We start from the raw sequence: 18,492 nt of genomic DNA, 5'->3' as shown, positions 1-18,492 counted from the left end.
TCAGGTGTAAATACTAAAGACAAATAAAGAAAATACGTCAATCATTATCTGGGAGGAAGTGTAGCAGAAACAGAACATCTCCCAGGGGACGTTGGTACACTGTGAGGTAATCACAGCACATCCTTAAACAGACGTATGAGTCTGCAGTCTGAGCTAAATGATCACTCTCTGTGAGTAAATAGGACAAGACCTGGATCTTAGCACTGCACATGGCCATCCTCTTCATTAAGGTGCTGATGGACACCACGCCCACGTTCAGAGTTACCAGGACCAACATTTCTCCTTAGACCCCTTGGTCTAAACCACCTCAAAGAGAATGTCTCTCCCAGCTTCCCCCTGAGAGGTATTCAAGATACATTTTGCCAGGAAGAGAGCAAGTACAATATTATGGTTATGCCTTCAGAGTCAGGAATCCTGTAGTGTAAACTTTGCTCCTGTTCATCTACTCATGCAGATGATTTTCAGATGAAAATTTTCAGGCGTTTTTCATGAATAGTCCCAGAAAGAGGTTGAAAATTAGGTTGAAAGTCACTTAGACTGTCCCAAACCTTAGTCAGGGACAGGTGGTGGCTGCCCGCTTGTCTTCAATGCTCTGAATAATCCTCATGGAAGAGTGCATACACCTCCTTCCTCAGTATGATGCTGTCTCACATATTTTGAAAAAAAAAGAGTAGATTTTATTCTGAAGAAAAAGCCCCTGAGGGGACTGAGGCCCCTCTCTTGACAGGGTGCAGAATATGGATCCCAAATGGGTGAAGGCCCAGGCTAACAGATCTAGGAAGGTGTTTCATCACTGTGGGTGAAGTTTATACAGTTCTTTCTGTTCTTCCACCAGCAAACCTGTGATCCTGGACTGCACATAGAGGACCTGCCCCTTGTCTGAGGAGCCCAAGTGCCCAGCACTGATGATGGATTTCTCTGTGAGCTGTGGGGTTACATTGCTGTGATAATGACACACTTCCATCAGCTCCTGAGCTTGTAGTGTTGCAGGGATGCTGAAATGGCTGGCTGCATGCAGCCAACACAAACCACAGGTCTACATCCCAAACCAAAGTGTGTTGTGCAAACTTCGTAGGAAATTACACAATTTACTCATAAAGCACTGCTTGAGCACATGGAGGAGTTGTTAGGCACTGATTGAGCAAACACACTACTGTTGACTCATCTCTTTGGCCCACCAGTTCCTCTGTTGGTTATTGAGATGTTAAATGCCCACTGGAACAGCTGAGGTTCCCGAATATTGCCTTTGTTTCCCTGAAGCCAGGGTAGGAAGGAGAGATGGCTGGACCACAGTGCACTTGCCCTGTATGTTTGTGTGTGTTCGTGTCTCAGGTGCTTGAGAAACACCGACCATGCTCTGGTTTATGTTGCACTATTGTAACACTTACAGTGACATTACGCTATTCCAAGCAGGCAGTATTTTTAAAAAATCAACAACCATGTTAATTAATAATGACTAAAACCTTCACAGACTTTTTTTTTGCAGAGATATCAAAGTACTTGGCAAGCATAGGAATAATTCATGCTCCTATATCCTTCTATTAACATATTGGAAATATTTATGTAGAAGGAATAAGAACATTTTCTTATTTCCTACCAATGGTAACAGAAAAGATGAGTGAACCTTGTGTGGTTTCTTTTCAGAAAAGGCCTGGCATCCCTGGCTTGACTTGATGCAATTTTGACAGTTCATTTTATTCTCTTCTTTGCTCTGACTTCTGTGAGACAAGGCTCCTCCTGGGTCTCTATTTCAGTGCTTTTGATACTCCACTGGATTAGACAACACATTTCACTAAGTTAAGGGAGGTGGCTCAAGATCCCTGTCTTCACATTTGGTACTGTCCTGGAGCAATCAAAAGGAAGAACTGTACTACTGTAGAGAGAAGTCCATGTACAAAGGCAGAATAAATGAAACTGCTCCAGAATCTTCTACTGGTGTGTGACACTGCCTCCTTTCCTCTTACCTACCTGTGTAACAGATTCTTTTATTTTACCACTCTGTTTTCACAACAGGAGTTCTTAGAGATTGGAATGTCAATGAAACAAGCAAGCCATAGCATATAAGTGAGGCATTTGTTAAGGTGAAATATTGGCCACTTCTGCTGAATCCCAAAATCAACATTCAGTAGATCCTGGGCCAGACAAAATTGTTTCTCATGCATGTTTCAGATAAAATGACTGGGCACAGCACACAAAACTAGAAACACAGAAGAAAATTGAAAGGAACAATAGATGAGAAATCACAAGAACATTGAAAAATTCAGGTTGAAAGGAACCCCTAGCTGTCATCTTATTCAGCTCTTTCCTCAAAGCAGGGCCAACCATACAAGTTTCTCTGGGCCTTGTCGAGGTTTTTACCATCTTCCACGATGGAGATTTCCCACCCTCTGCCTTGCCCAGTGCTTGTCAGTCCTCCTAGTAATTTTCTTTAGTAGGTGAGCTTCTCACTCTCCTACTTCTTCCCATTGTGTTTTGTCCTATTGCTGTGCACCTCCAGAAAAAGTCTGACTGCATTTTCCAATACCCTGACACAAGGTAGCTGAAGGGAGCAGGAAAATCACCCTCAGCTTTTGCTTTTCAAGGCTGAACAAGCCCAGCTCTCTGAGTCCCTCTCTGTATATCATGTTCTCCAGATGCCCACCCATCCTATCTGCTGAACCCCCTCATTTTCCAGCCTTGTTGAATGAAGGATAGACAAGTCCAGTTGGACAGTGACCCACTGCCCAAATTGTGCCCTACTAGAGAGAAGAACAACTGCACTGAGGTTATTGGGGCATTGTCAGAGCTCTCTAGGTTCCAAAACATTTCTCCAGAACCAGCAATTTCTAAAATGCGGCAGTCTCTGGATCCAAAGTGCTCATGAGTGTGGCTGCCAAAGTAGTTCTAAATTTCTGCTCACTGCAGTTATTGCTACAGGAACATTGCTGGCATAACATTTTCTCCTGGAGTCTTTCTAGAGCACCTGCTTCATTCACTGTGTGTGCAGGCATCAGCCAGGATGCTCAGGGAAAGAAAGAGCTGAAACCCCAAAGCACACAGAGCTGACGCCCTTTATCAGAAAAGAGGCCACCCAAGTTCTTGTTTTAAGTGAGGAGGCAAGAAAAAGTCTTTGAAGAAGAAGCAGCTTCCTTAAAGTGTTTAAGGAAACCCTTTCCAGAGAGAATATTAAAAATGCATGGGTGGAGTGAGAGAGAAAGAATTCTTATTTATATATAAAGTTACACATGCAGACAATGTCCAAAATTACTAAAAAAAAAAGAGTCAGTGTGTCTCTGTTTTTCTGAGTTATGACAGCATGTGTTTAGTATTATGGCTAGTCCATTATAGGAGCCAAAGTTAACATCTTCCAAAGCATAAGGGTTTTTTGGGTTTTTTAAAGCTCAGTTAAATTCTAGCACTTCAAACCTACTTAAACATGGCAAAATAAAAATCTCTGGAAACTCTTTATTTAGTTTTCTGTAGTCGAAACAATTATGCAACTGGATAAGCAATCCAGTCAGTTCAAATTTGTGAAATTCTGCATTATGGACAGGATAAATTACATTTGATCCTGGAGAAAAAAAAAAAAAAAAAAAAAGCAATATAAGAAATGTAGTGGAGGTCTTTTTTTCCCATTAAGAAAGGACAGCCACACATATCTAGTCTAAAGGGGTCTTGCTGTAGCTTGAGGAAACAAACCTAAAGACTTCATGGGATGATGTATCATTCACATCTTACAGCACAGGGCTGCCACAGGACAGCTGGATGCAAGGAACTGGTGGTTGCAGAGGGGTTTTTGGAGGCTTTACACAGTTCTTGTGCCCCAGTGTACAACATTCCAGTCACTGAGGGTGCTGTTCTGTGGGTTTTATGTGTGCTCACAGTGCACATAAAACTGTGCCGGAGTGAGCAGGCTCTGGAGGCAGCAAAGGGGAGATAGGAGCAGTTTGTGCCTCCCTATTCTGTCTTTTCAAGCAATTCATCCATCAGATCAGCAAGATGGTAAGGCACATATGTGCTTCCCAAATGGCTGAAGTCACTTGTCTTTAACTCAAACCTCTTTTTGTTTGTTGAGTAAGAGCTTTCACTTTTATCAAGATCTCTTCAAACTGAGCTGCGGGGAGCTGTGAATGTGGATGTTCTGTTGGGGACGTTCTGTGGAGCTGCTGGTACAAACAGCATAAAAAGGAAGGTTGTAGAACTGTAGTTTTAAGGAGTATTTCTCACGGGTATAAAGAGCATAAAGCTAAAAGAGATTATACTTCCCAAAATGTCAGTCCGCCCACATCCTCTCTCCGCAGCTGGCCTCCAGCTCGGAGCTGGCTGGTAGTGGCAGGTCTTTGCTGTGGTGCTCTGCTGTCAGGAGCTGCATGTGAGACACTGTAGGAGCAGCATGGCATGGGCAGGACAGGATCAGTCTCCTGCTGCTTCTGCCAGGACCAGATTGTCTGCCATGGTCTTCAGTTCAGGACTCAAAGATTTGGATTCTTTTTTTTCAGGTAGTAATTTCCTAAGAAGATATAATACTGTCGTGTATTGTTGACACTGGGTGGATCTTGAACGATTTTCTTGTTTTAGGGACTTAAAGACAAGGGTCAGGACAGTGCAGCACTTGATAATGACAGCAGAAGGGGACCACTGAAAGCAAGACCTGTGATCCCTTCTAGAAGTCAGTTCTGCCAGGACAAGAAAAGCACAAAGCTGGTGGAGTTTCTCACCTCATTCCTCTCGCATCCAAAGACAGTTAACTCCATACGGTTTAAAGCAGGGAAATTGAACAAGAAGCAAAAAGGCCCCTTAATTAAAACCTGAGGGATTCAGCACGGACTCAATGTCACCCAGTGTCAGCCAGAGTTCCCATACATCTATCCAAGCTCAATTTCCTGCAATTTGTTTCATCTCACCAAAACACTGAATAACAAATCACCTTCTCAGATAGCAGAGAGAGATAGCCATAGTTCCAGAGCACAGCAATTGGAAACAAAATGTTACTGAGGACTGCTTGGGTAAAGCGCAATCCAAGCACAGAGAAGGTGAATTCTGGTGGTTTCTTACATGAGCAGTGCATTTAATCCAGCAGAATGAGGAAAACACTGAACTGTTAATTTGATTGATACTGGCATTGTCCAGGCTGCCAAGTATTTAGCAGCTGATAGCTAATTTGTACAGCTTATTTTATCTGACTGATCCAATATATTTTCCAGAGTTTAAGGGGAAAACATGGCCAGATCCAATTTCTATAATATTTTCAGAGAACTGACAGAAGAGACAAGCACAATAAAACATGGGCACATCCTTTTTCTTCACATAAGCCCAGGAGAACGCAAATCACAGGGAAAAAACATGAATTTTCAATGCTTTTAAAGTTGGATAGATCAGGTAATCTCCATCCAACGAGCCAAGGAAAAGAGAGTAGAACATGTTTCACTCCAAATCATCACTGCAATGGCACAGACTTCTGTGAAAAAAGAGCCACTTCACTGGAGCATTTGCTCGGTTCTCAACTTTGGCCTCTGAGTTTTACTTGTTCACACCTTCCTTGCCATTGCAGTCTCTCCACCTCACTCTCTAAGTGGAACTCAGAAAGAAAATATTTTTGACAGCCTGCCTGCTCTGCAGGCATGTTTGGGTCGGTACAATATTTGCTGCTTTCCCTCTTTGGTGGTTATAATATTATTAACCCTGCACTTACCTGGTCACCATTCTCCAATGTTACTCATACTTTGCAGTGGGACCTTGCTACCCCCCTTAGGTGAAGTTCCATTAGGAGGATAAAAGCAGCAGTTTTGTAATTCCCACTGTTTCTCAAGCCCAGCTGCAAATCCCCCCCATTCCCTATGCAGTCAGAGACAACTTCAGATATAAAAGCCTTACAAGATCTTGTAGATTTGATTAAGTAGGTTAAATAGACACAAAGATGCAATTTGCAGTGATCTTCCTGAGAGGATGCCCAGTGGATGGGGACAAGAACCTCCTCACTAATTTGATTACTTGAACCCCTCTGTGTTTTAGAGCCCCAGCCAGCAGGTAGAGATGCTGGAGGAAAACCAAGCTACCCAAAACTGTTGTGAGGGTCCTGTGAGTGCTCTCCAACACTGAGCATCTACCTGTATTTAGGTAACCTATCATAAATCACTTATTTAAGTCACAAAAGAACCTTTCCTTCCTTCACTCACTTCTTAGGAGAGCACGAAGCAGCAAAACTATCTGGACTCAGGCCCTTGGTTGAGTTCTCTACCTTTCCCCTTCACAGTAAAACCCCAAATATGTGACAAAACCAGCACTCCTCACTGTGATTGTGCTCCCTACAGCCTATCACAGCCTGGAAGCAAAGCAGAGGAGCAGTGGATTTATCCCATACAAGAGCCACACACACCTCTCACCCACAGCAGACCCCTCACAGCAATCTTCCCCATAGGCAAGTCATCAATATAACCACCATTTATTTCATAAATAAGCTTGTGTTGCTAAATATAAATGCCTGCTAGGTCAGAAAGTCCCCTGACAGCTCTCTCTGACAGAGACAAGAAGCAGATTCCTGGGGGAAGAGGTAGGAAATCCAGCACGGACTGAGTTACCTGTTCCCTGCTTATGCCGTTCCAGCCAAGATCCCTGCAACCAGCGATTTAGGGACTGTGAATTACCTTACTCAATAGCTCTCAATGGACTTCTTCTCCCTGAGTTTGTTGAAACCTGTGCAGGCTTTTGTCCTCCACAACATCCTGCAGCAATGAGTCACGGTTCAGTTATGCATTGTGTGAACAAGTACTTCGCCTTGTTTATTTTAAAATAAAACTGCTACTTGCTCTTTTCACTGGACCGCCTTCAGTGCTCATGTATGACAAATAATGCCCCGTTGTTCCTCAACCACCTTCTCTTTGTGACTGTAAAACCCTCTTTATTTCCCCCCCTTTAATCATTCCTTGTGTTCTTCCCATTTATTGCTATTCAGTGTCCCAATACCCGGAATCCCACAAGGCCAGTGTCCTCAAATGCAATCCAATATTTTCTGCCTGAACTAATAATGACCCTTATGAAGAGGATCAATCACTTTGTGACCCAAAGGCAAAAATACCCATGAAAAGATTTAAAAAATCCACAGGTGTATCACTTTAGGATAGTGATAGCTGCAGGAAGACGCCCCTCATCTTCTTCAAAATGCACCAGTTCTTATACCAAATCAATTTTGTTACTGTAGTTTAACCACAGCAAAACTGAGCTTAGCAGGGTGAATAATTTGAACACTGGGGACAGAACTGTCTTTCCTGGCTAAAAAAAAATATGAAACACCTTTTGTTTTGCATGATAAGGTATCCTACGACACATGTTAGTCCAAAGTACAGCTCAATAAGCATTCAAAGGAGATAATTGATGCCCAGTTCTCACCAACATGGCTCTGCTTGTCTTTGAGACACACAAATACAAAATGCTGGATGTTTGAGGTGTGGAAATGCTACTGAAACCAGACATGCCTTTGGGTGGTAACTGGAGAATCCTTTGGCTCAAGGGTTTGCTAAAATAATGGAATGAACCTCATGCAACACCTGAAATGGTTTTGGGCTGTACAAAATGATCTAATTGTCCAACACAGGGCAAGGATTTTTTTATTAGAACAAGCAAATGTTTGCCATGTTTATTGCCATCTTGTCACCACTAAATAAGCTGGGACACTCTTCTTTCAAAACAGTTTGACAATGCAATCTGAAATGAGTGTGAGACATGGGAGTGACCCCATAGGACTGATGTAAAGTAAGGTTATGCCAAAGGAATGTGATAGAAGTGCAGAAAAACTGTCTGCCCACTGTGCCCCCTATGAAGCAGCTATTTTACCAAAACCATGTTTTTGCACACCGGTTATTACTAAGGCCAGGCAGATGAAATCACCTATGTGAAATATGAAATTATTAAATTGTCATAAATGGTGGTGGCTGTACATGAGCCCTTAAATAGTGTCAGAGGTCAGGCAGTGTAAAGTAATCTCCTAACCCTGATGGCCAGGGACTGACAGACTCCAGGTCTGAAGTTTGGTAGAGGAATTTATTCTTCATAAGTGATGGACTGAGGTTACATTTCAGCAGCCAGGTCACAGCAGTGAGATAAGGAAATACAAGGGAATCTGTTACTCATCATGGGTTTATCCCACTGGACCACAGTGTTGTTACTCCTAATTTACACAGTGCAGAGCTGAGCTGAAGGAGTTCACTGATGCATGAGTGGTTCTCTGAAGAAAGTGTGATATGTTTCACCAGCTATGCCAACACCGAGCTTTTCTTATGCCAGTGTGGGGATTCTCCATGGGGGAACATTTGATACAGGGCTGGGAAGGGAACTGTGATGCCCAAACAGGTCTTGTGCTCCAGACAACATGGGCTGTAATATTGAAGTGTCACAGACTGACCTATGGCTACAAAAAAAATCTGTGATGAACCTACAACTCTAAGTCTTCAGCAATGGAAAAATATGCCATATTGATATTCTTTCTGACACAGAGAGATCCCTTAATTCACTGCCCTGGAAAACTGCTGCCATCAGGGGATTTGGTTGTTATTTTTTTCTCCCTCTACCTTCTTTGGTGGAGAAAGTAATTTTTCTTCTTTCTGAGTTTGGAAGTCTGTGGCCTTTGAACCCCCATCTGCACATGGAACAGTTCAGGGTCAGCTTCTGGATGAGGAAGGGGTCAAAGCAAGGGATACCAGAAGGATGGCTCTGGAGAACATCACTGCAAACATTTCTGAAGGGCACTGAAGATGGCTGCTGCTGCGTCTGGTGTAGAGCCCTGGCAGCCAGTGCAGATGAGCTCTCCTGCTAGAACCAAGGGGATGGCAGGGAGCTCTCAGATAATTCTGCCCTACAGCTGCCAGCCCTTGTTCTTTCAGAGAAGAAAAGGGGCCTTTCCCTTAATTCCCTCTTTCCCTTCCCCTTGTCTGTCTCTCCTAATTCACCATGCTGGTGGGCAAATTTAGTTATTTTCTCTGCAGTATCCTGTATGCTTGTGTTCAACCCTGCTTGCCTGCCAGGGCTGAGACAGGAGTAAGGGAAAACCTGCAGTTCCTCCTGCCTGCCCTTGCACCCCCGCACCCCTTCCAGATCCTCTGGGAGATTCTGACATCTCCATCTCACTGCTGGATGAAGCTCCTGGTGTGGGATGGGATTAAGCATCTCATGCCTCCAATTTAGTGGGATTGAGAGCAGCCATGCATGGAGAAGGTCTGGAGAGATTTTTAAGTTTTCTCTGGGACTTCTCTCCCCTAAATAAGGCAAGTGCTGGCTGAGAGCCCTGCTCCACATGGGAGCTGAGATCTTGTGCTAAACGGGATGGGAAAGCTTTCATCAGGCTGCACTAAGAGTATTTTCTTCGCTTTTGGAAAGTAACTGACCTGTGCAGTTTTGTTGGTGGTGGTATGGGAAGAACAGCCAGGGGCACAAAACTTTGACAAACTGGCCCCAAACAGTCAGCACAGGCTGATGTTCGGCTGAAGAGCAGCTCTACAGGGTTTTTGACCCCCCCATAATCCCAGAGTGGCAGGGAGGGGTGGCAGGGTGATGACCAAGGCCCTCCAGGAGGGAAGTTTTGCTTTGCCATCACGCGTGGGCGGCATCTCCCCAAGGGATCATGGGCTCCCCTGGTACTCCCTCACGGAGGCAGCTACACCCAAACCACCACAGGACTGCACTGCCAGGACTCAGGTGCATCCTGGGTGCTCCGGATTTTATCAGTATTGCTGCCTGGATGTCTGCTGTAGTTGCAGCCATGGCTGAGAGCTTCATGGGGGGCTCCTCAGAGGAACTCTCTGCAGATGCAGCAGCAGCAGCAGGATTAAGGATTAGGATTTTGCACACATCCATACACAGCTGGCTGTGCCAAGGGATGGAGGGTTGCAAAGCTCACTGCTGGGGCTGAGGCCTGGGGGAGGACACCAGAGTGTGGATGTGCCAGAGGGACTTGATGCACCTGCATCCAGGCCAGGGAGAAGGAGGGTTCTGCGCCTTCAGCCAGGTCTGTGCAGACAAGGTGGCCCCACAAACAGCCCCAGTGCTACCCACACAAATTATGGTGGGTTCTCACAAGATCAGATTCCATCCCTGCAGCCTCAGACTGTCATCTTGTTTGCCTGCTTACCCTTTCCCTATATATCCCACAGGCAGCACAGGGACACATGCTTTTTCTGGTATGGCCATGCCTGTGTGCATCTGAGTAAGCTCACACAGTTCCAGCCTTCTGAGCTTTTGCCATTCTAATGGCCTCAGGTTTAATAATAAAGCACTGTTATAAATAATGGATTGTGAGAGACGATGTCTTCCAGTAAATCCCACTGTGTCTGCTTGTGTTTGGATCACTGCATTATGCTAAAGTCAGCTGCTCAGGAGCTATTGATGTGGGGAGGCAGGAGTGGATGAGGGAGCGAGGGAGGGAGGCATTCAGCTCTTTGTTGGGTGATGATTAAGGGGCAGTGCTGGGGTGACTGGTTTGATCCTCAGAGTGGCCTCACCCTGCTCCTGGATAAACCATGGGCAAAACCAAGTCCAGTAGGAGCTGGATCAGACAGCTGTGTGCTTGAGTCATAGTGTAAGGGGGATTTAAATTGTTGATGGATTCACCTGGGATCTCTGGCAAAGGGGTCATATGACTGCCAGGTGAGGCAGGATAGGCAGCCAAAGAAGCAGGAATATGGCAGGGAATTTCAGTTGTGGATCAAAGGGCATTGATCCTTCCATTTTTATGATGTATTAATAGGGATTTCAGGTGGGATCTGCTGAATGCACAGTGAAAATGTTCATAGTGCTTGTGCAGCTGGAACACACCACTCCTCAGCACCAGGGCACACAGGATCAGCAGCTGGAGCTTGTCCTTGCTGGGAAATTTCTTACATTAAACCAGCTTCCCTCTGAATGCAATATCATGATTAGATAAGACCTGAATAAAATTAAACACAATTCAGAAAATATAGATGGGACTTACATGGCCTCCTTTGAGCAGCACCATGAGTTTTGATGGATTTAATCTCAAAACTCCTGTGCAAAGTATACATCCTACAGCTCCCAGTATATTACCAAAGAGCTGAAACACGAGCAGCTCAGCTTTGCAAGAGCTGTGACAAAGAGTGCACCCCTCTGTGTGACAGACACAGTGCAGGGACCCAGAATGAGAACAGGGGGTGCAAGCTATAGGATTGGAGGCTGTATAGCCGGGCTGTGGCAGTGCTGAACCTGCAGGAGCATCTTCCAGGGAAGCTGGGCTGTGCAGCCCTGGCAAAGGAAGTGCCTGTCCTGGGGCTCCCTGCTCCTCTCAGTGCTGTATGTACTGTGCTGTGCCACCCTGCCTGCCTGCCTGGCTCCCTCACACCTCACTGCACACAAATGCTCTGAATCTCCTCTTCAGAAGCAGCTCCACATCTCCAAAGGTTTGCTTTTACAACACCCGCACACATCTAGCCATGGGTAATTAATGCCAGTGGACACAAAGGACTTTACAAACCTACCCAGAAATGGATGGATTGGGAAGTCCTGCTGCTCACCAACCTGTTTTAATGACAGTAAATGACTCTAATGAAATACTGTGCTGTGAAGAGTTGCATGCTGGCTCTGCACTGATTCATCACAATTCTTGAGCTCTTTGTACCCTGCATGGCTGAGGGCAGCATCATCCCCACCAGGCACACATCCCTGCCTCTGGATGGAGGCCCAGCTCACACCCCCTTTGTCTGTGGGATGTGCACCCTGGACCAGGCCATCCTGCTGCTCAGCTACAAGAGGGTCATGCCCAGACTGGGGCTGGAGCCACGAGTAATACTCCAGCCATGCAGGGCAATGAACATCTTGTGTTTGCAAATATCCCATATCCCACCTCCGTGAGTCAGACTCAGCCCACACCCAGGAACATTATGTGTTACAGGAATCTGGATGGCAAATTATTGTAAGGACCTGAAGTATCGTCAGTGAGCAGTGTTTTTGAAATGAGAGATTACTTTTCAAATACCACAAAAGCTATGGCTGTTTATTAGCTTGCTCAGCACTCTCAATTTGCAAACAAAAACTTTATTCCACTTTCATGTGAAATGAAACATTTCCTGGTGTTTTGCATTTTTTCACTTGTTTAGATTTTGTGTGGCTGCTCTCCCTTCTCTGCTTTTCCATCCCAAGTCCTCCAATCTGGCAATGATGGAACTTGGAGAGGAAGAAAATAAATAAAGAGAACCATCCTATTATTTTGTTGAAACATGGTTTTACTGGAGATTCAAAAAATTCCCAGGAGAGTGCTGGGTGGGAAGGCAAATGAAAGTTGTTATCACCCTCTAACTAGGACTGCTCCCATTTCCTCCAGCTTCCAGATCCAAAGCCTTGCTAAGGCAGCAGTCCCCATCCCTGCTGAGGGCTGCTGCAGTGTCCCACAGTCCTGCCTGCCGCATCTCAGCCTCCAGCCAAGACTGGGAGTGCTGCAGACCCCAGCATTTAACCTTTCAAAGGTCTCCTCTTGTCCTGGAGACACACTGTGCAAATATTCTCCACTTAATGCGAGTTCTTGGCCTGGTCCTGAAATATTCAGTGGCTATGGCAGAGAAGGAATCTGCGATGGGTGATCAATTAAAGATGGTAAACATGCTGTCAATGACTGTTCCAGGAAATACAATTTTTTTTGAGTCATTTTTATGTGAGAACATGAGGAGGGTAATTAGAAGAGCTGACAAGTGGATTCACTTGGAATGAGTAACATCTCACTGAGATACACGGGCTTCCCATTAGCTAGCAGAGGAGCAGAGACATCCTGGAACCCAGACCTTAGAAACTGATGAAGAATAACAAATGCAGGTGATGTAACTACTGTTGAAAATTAGATTTTTCAAGACATCATTCACCTGTTAGGCTGTTCCTGAGCTGCACTCATGTTTGGGATGGCATTTTCTTCTCAGGTCAAACTGTTCTGGGCTCAGAAAGACTAGAGACTCAGCTGGTTCAAATCAGCAATATCCTTATCTCCACCCAAAGCCAAGGGAGTTAAGGTATTTACACCTGTGGAGTCTTCCCCAAGAGATTTATGGAATGATCTCAGGGAGGGCAGAGAGCTGAGGAAGGGCTGTGCAAGAGGAATGAGTTTCTGACCTGCTGTTCTGACCCTGAAAGCTGTAGCTTGAGAAAAACATTAGTATTAATTTTATTTATCTCTATCTTTTTTCCCTTCCTTTTTCCCAGTACCCAGAAATAAAGGTTTCACAATGAGCCTCTGAGCCTCGTGAAACTTTCCAGGGGTGTCTGTAGCTTCCCTCATCCAGTCTCATGGGACTCAGACCTTTCCTGAGGGCACAGCCCCTCCTGGACGCACTCCCTTGCCAGTCCTCTAGCCACTGGAAATCAGTGTCCTCACTGCTGTGAACAGTGAGCCTGGGCTGGAAGCAGCATCCAGCAGCAAGGATGAGAGTGGGACAGCGTAGTCAGCAGTTCTCTTGGCCCCAGGGGTGAGGGCAAAAGGCTCCCCACCCACCCAGGGCTACCTGCAAGAGAGAATTGTCCCTGGGCTGTATCATTTGTGGGCTACTTGTTTGTGTATTTATGTGGGTTAAATAAGCTGAGGAGTTTGTCAATAATTGCTTCAGTGAAAGCAAGTCAGAAATCATGTGATGTAATGTTCAGACAAATTAAATAATGTAACATTACCCTTGAACACTCTTGCTCTTATCCTGTCACAGTTCTTCACCCTCTCTCTGGATTCTTCTCTTGCCTCCAGGCCATTTTTTCCCTTCAGTCCCTCACTGCCTCAGGTGTGCCCAGGTGTGCTGCCTGTGTCCTTCACCCTGACCTTACTCTGTGCCATCTTCCATACCAGCCCTTCCCCCAGGAGCATCAAGGTGTGCTGGTAGCTCTTCCATTAATCCAGACCCACATGCCACTCCTCACTCTTGCTGGTTTGTACTGTGCTTCTCCCATGCTTTCCTCCCTTCACCTCCATCCTAGAGGTCTTTTCCAACTTAAACAATTCTATGATTCCATGGTTCCTGTTCCCTTGGATGAGGTGAGTGTACAAGCCAACCCCTTTGAACTTTTCATCACAATTAGGCAACAACAGAGGTCCAGGGAGAAGGAAGTTCTGGAGCCCTTTGGTGAGAACCAAGGTGCCTGTGGGCAGGAGCACAGGAAAAGCTGGGGGAACTGCAGAGACATTCCTGGCAGAGTAGGGCAGTGAGTGGAGCAGTAGGGAAGTTTTCTGCACAAAGTCTTGACTATAAAGTGTGGTTCCCACTTCCAGGCACTTTGGCTATGAGGTAGCTGTGATAATTTTCTATTTTGTTCATGCTGCCACACTTTTAACTTATACATATTCGACTTGGGTCAGAGCCTGCTGTCTGCTGGACATGACCCACTCATGGCACACACTCAGAAATGTTAAAGGAAGGTAATAACAACATAAATGTCTTTTTCATCAGTGGATCTGGGAGTGCTCCATGAAAGGTGCCAGGACAGTATCCTTTCCATGAAGGGGAAGCTGAGACTGTTCAGGGTCTTGTCCAAAGTCACCCAGCAAGCCAGGATTCCAGTCCAGGGATCCTGCACTACAGTGCACTCCTCTTTGTTGTAGGTCTTCAAACAAAATGGTATGAAACACCTTTTCCTCAATTCTCACTTTCCCAGAATAACAGAAATTACTTTGAAGTCCCAGGCCACATTTCACACATTGCCTGCTGAGAGCCTGCAGCCACCCTCCCCTCTGGCCTGGGACCAGGAGGATTGTTCAGAACAGCAGAGAGACTGTTGCACGGACAAAAGCCTCTGGCATGGACACATGAGGGTTATTGCAGTTTCAAAAGCCCATATGTGAGTTCTGCTGGCACAATCTGGGCAGAAAATTTCACAAACATGCCAGCTTTTCTTTGTAACTTCATCTCTCCTGACAGTGTATGTATGACTCATTCAGACATATCTTTCCTCCATACTTTTCCCATTCCTTTTTAATTTGTTTGAACTATGCCTCACTCTACTTTCTTCCAGAGAATGCCCTGTCATCTCACCAGTACATGGGAAAAAATGTGGGGTTTTTTTAAAGAGTAAAGGGAAAAAAAATATTTCAGTCTCCTTTTTTTTGGTGAGTATTTGATGAGAGAAATCATCAACAACAACCTTCAAGCAGGGGATCACAAAACCAATTAGGTTGGAAACTGTCACAGTGAAGCTCTTTACCTCTTATATATATATATATATATATATATATATATATATATATATATACACACCCAGTTATTCACTACATTCCCTTCTTTTATAGCTTCCTTTTCCTAATAAACACATCTCTTTTTTATACCTTTTGGATCACACTGTGGTTTAGGCATGCATTTCTGTTTTCTTAGGGTCTGAAACTGTGCAGTCTAGGGCTGGCTCTGCAGTATGTTGCAGCTAGGGAGTTATTAGCAGCAAATTAAGCAAGGATGAATTCCTCACCCACGCATTTCTTGCAGCAATGCAGATCTGCTTATCTCTTTGGTATGATGACCTGACAAAACACACTGTGAGCCCTTGCTGTGTCTGCCTGCAGGGCTGAGCAGAGCAGAGTGGCCAGGAAGGGTCTCAGTGATGTCCCAGATCACAAAGGGGACATTGGTGTGGACAAGGGAACCCTCAAGAGCTCTCACCAGGGACAGTCACTTCAGAGGTATTTTTTTACCAGCTAGAGAAGTGACTAAAGGTGTACAGGCCTTCTATGACAACGCCTTGTCTGACTGATCCCCAGAGACAGAAAGTTTTGCCATAATAATAATTAGCAGGTATTGCCTAATGTAATTTTTATTTAGAGGTGGATGTTGTCTAGGATTTTGCAGGGAAGAAGGAGAGTTTGGAAAAAGGAATTACAGGTCCTAAATACTCAGCTTAGTCCCTGCTGTCAGAAAGATACCAGAGCATCTGACCAACCCCTGGCATGGAGCTGGGCCCAGAGCTCTGAGGTGCAGTACCTGGTGCTAACCTTTTGCCTTCTTCTGGCCAAGACAGCTCATGACTCAGTTTCCCCATTTGTAAAGCAATGCTAATTACATGTTTACTCCCTTTGTGAAATGCTTAGAAGCCTACTCATAGTATGTGTTACCTACAGGGCTGGTAATAACTATTACAATGAAATTAAAATCAAATTATATAAATATATGTATCTGTAATTTGCATATACATCATAATTAAATTATAATTAAAACTTGTATTCATTTTTTTTTTCATTACTCGAGACAATGTACATAACAGTTCCCAGTAAGCCAGAAGATTTCAAGTCCATTCAGTATAGAGCAAAAATGCAATTCATTTCAAGATGGAGTTCTAGTGTAAGCAAACCAACAAAGAAAAGCCTAAATTAAAGAAAATGTATCAAGGGATTCCTGGGCTGTTAGTACTTTACTGAGCATTTAAGTTCTTTAAACAGAGGTGCTTTTCAACATTGTTTTGACAATCACATAAAAGTAGAAGTAACAGAATTCAGTCCTCTGTACCTAAACTGGAGATCCAGATCTGGTTTTGTCCATTATTTGTCTGTTTTTTTTTTTCTACTTCAGCTCAGCATTACTAATTCATAATTCAGACAGATGTGTTGACATTTTGTGAAACTGGCAAAAGGTTTGATTCTTCCTTAATTTAAGTGGCTGTTGGCTGCCAGTCAGAGGGAACTTTACTCTTTCCCACTGGTTTGCAGTGTAAGACTTGTTCAAGCTTTGCATTAATTTGAAAGCTCTTTCCTAAAACTCTAAATTCCAGTAGTTGTTCAATTTAATAAGAAGAAGCTGAACTGACATGTAGGACAGGCTGATTTATTTGTGACTCAAATTGTCTGGGAACATGATCTTCAAAAAAGAAAAAGAAAAACATTAATATAATGAAGCAATGTCAGATGCAGGACACAGTTCTCTGGCTGAAGATGGAGTGAATTGCATTTCCAATTTACCAACACATCAGTCACCTCTGTTTCAGTGGTACTGTGACACTGAATGAATTTTTCTTCCTAACAGAGCACTGGATCTATTACAAAAATTAGGGTTAGAACCAGAAATGCATTTATCTCCTTAATGCCTAATTTCCATTAACTTCAGTCAAAATGCAACTTTTGCTTAAAATGCTCAGCTTTTTTTTTTTTTTTTTTTTTTTTTTTTTTTTTTTTTTTTTTTTTTAATTGCTCTGGGAAATTCACCAAATCCCACCCTTCAGTGGGCACCTTCCCTTCCGACCCCTCCCCAGCAAGCCTGTGAAGTCAGGACTAACACATCGTGGGACTCCCTTTTTGTAGTCACCACCTAAATGTCCTCTTAGCAGTGGGTTTTCTAAACCTAGACCACACCACAGTGCTCCTCCCAGCTTTGCAAGCCTGGGATTTCTGCAGAAGTTGGGCACAGTGAACACAGGAGGATGACCATGCTGTGGTCTCACTCTGAAATGAAAGGTCTGTAGCTTGTACCATGGACCACCCAGACTGCAGGGCTGAGCCCTTCCCACCTGTTGGATGTCACCTAAAGGATGTGGGCAGCAGCAGTGCACAAAAAAGCCTTCTCCAAGAGCAGGCAGAGGGAACTCAGCTGGACTTGGCTGAAGCTCTCACGAGTTATTTGGAAAACTCTTGCCATGTTTAGAAAGATGCCCTCAGCTCACCTGCCTTCAAATGCCTCTCGTTTTGCATACAAGAGGTGCTGCGAAATCACACCAGTTCTGAACTGTCAATAAAGACAACACAGCTCCCACAGTCACAGCCTGAAGGTTGCTGTTCCTTCAGGAGAAGCTCTTGACATGTTTGTCTCTTTGTGCTGAGACAGCAATCCACATTGCTCTGTGCTGTGTGATTAAATAAATTACTGTTCTGTGGAAACTGTGCCTGGTGCACATTTCCAGCTCAGCTGGGGGAAAATTGGGGCTGATTCAGGTTATCTGCTGCAAGGAGATGAAGTAGTCCCTGCATTTTTTGTGTAGACATGAAAGCTTTGCCACCACCTGTAGTTTATTTCTACTGTGTTGTGGTTGAAGGTGTGTTAGAGCCCCCAGTCAAAAGTGGAACTCTCAACTGTGGGTGCTGCAGAGAAGACAGTGTGTGTCACCAAGTCCCAATGTGTCTAAATAAGCAAGGAAGTCATCAGGAGAAAGACAGGACTGCACAGACAGGGCCTTGGGGCAGAACTGCACTGCTGCAGAGTCCTTGGCAGACACTGATCTAATTCAGAGGGAATTGGGTACCTGCATATGCAAGAGGAAGTTTAGTTTGAGCAACTTGATGAAGATCACACAGGAAACCTGGGACAAAGTTAGGAACTGATAGAAAATGGCAATTTGTTGGTCAGTGCCTGGACCACAGGGAAATTGTCTGACAATGTTTTTCATTGTGCTTTTAGAACAATTTCACAGTCGCCCAAGAGAGAGGCAGAGGGTTTGGTCTGGCAACTTTGCTCTGTGAGAATTTGTCCTTTAGGACCTATAAGTCCCTTCTTTCTCCTACCCCTGAGGGTATCTTGGCAACCATTAAGCCTGAGTGAGTGCTTCCAAGCTGTAATTTCTAGAAATACAGGTAAT

Source organism: Chamaea fasciata, unplaced genomic scaffold (assembly GCF_029207755.1).
Source record: "Chamaea fasciata isolate MVZ Bird 193981 ecotype frontalis unplaced genomic scaffold, bChaFas1.0.hap1 SCAF_7, whole genome shotgun sequence".
NCBI classification, from domain to species: domain Eukaryota; kingdom Metazoa; phylum Chordata; class Aves; order Passeriformes; family Sylviidae; genus Chamaea; species Chamaea fasciata.
Note: the sequence above shows the minus strand (reverse complement) of the source record.